The sequence below is a fragment of the Marmota marmota genome, unplaced genomic scaffold (genome assembly GCF_001458135.2).
Source record: "Marmota marmota marmota unplaced genomic scaffold, marMar, whole genome shotgun sequence".
Classification (NCBI taxonomy): domain Eukaryota; kingdom Metazoa; phylum Chordata; class Mammalia; order Rodentia; family Sciuridae; genus Marmota; species Marmota marmota.
Window position 1 is genome coordinate 9,503,974 of NW_026000020.1, and position 558 is coordinate 9,504,531.

Sequence of the window (558 nt, forward strand, 5' to 3'; positions counted from 1 at the left end):
AATATCATCTCTCTCTCTCTCTCTCTCTCTCTCTCTCTCTCTCTCTCTCTCTCCCTCCTCCCTCCCTCTCCCTCTGTCTTTTAAAAAAAAGAATATAAAAAAATAAAATTACAAACTTAAAAAAACAAAAACAAAAAAACCCCCTGCTGGTCCCAGACCACCACAGAGGGGACCGGGTCAAATCTGCCCACAGCAGGTCCCATTTCATCACCTCCAGGTTTTGAGAAGTGCATCTGATGCACTTCCACATTTCTGTGCCCTAAAGCAGGACTTCTCGCTGCATGTTATCAAGTCATTTATTCACTCACATGGTGGGGGGCGACTTTGGTGTATATACACGATGGAATATTACTCAGCTGTAAAGAAGAATGAAATTATGAAACAACACTTTTGCTGTCTTCATGGGAGAAGATGGTGGGTGTGTAGATTGTATGCCTATAGGTTTCTAACCTAGGAGTGATCATAAAGGGTCTCTATCTAATGCTGTGCATCACCCTGACTGACTGTGGCTTTTTATGCTGGTCTGAAAACCTTCTTGGCACAGATGACTCAGGATAA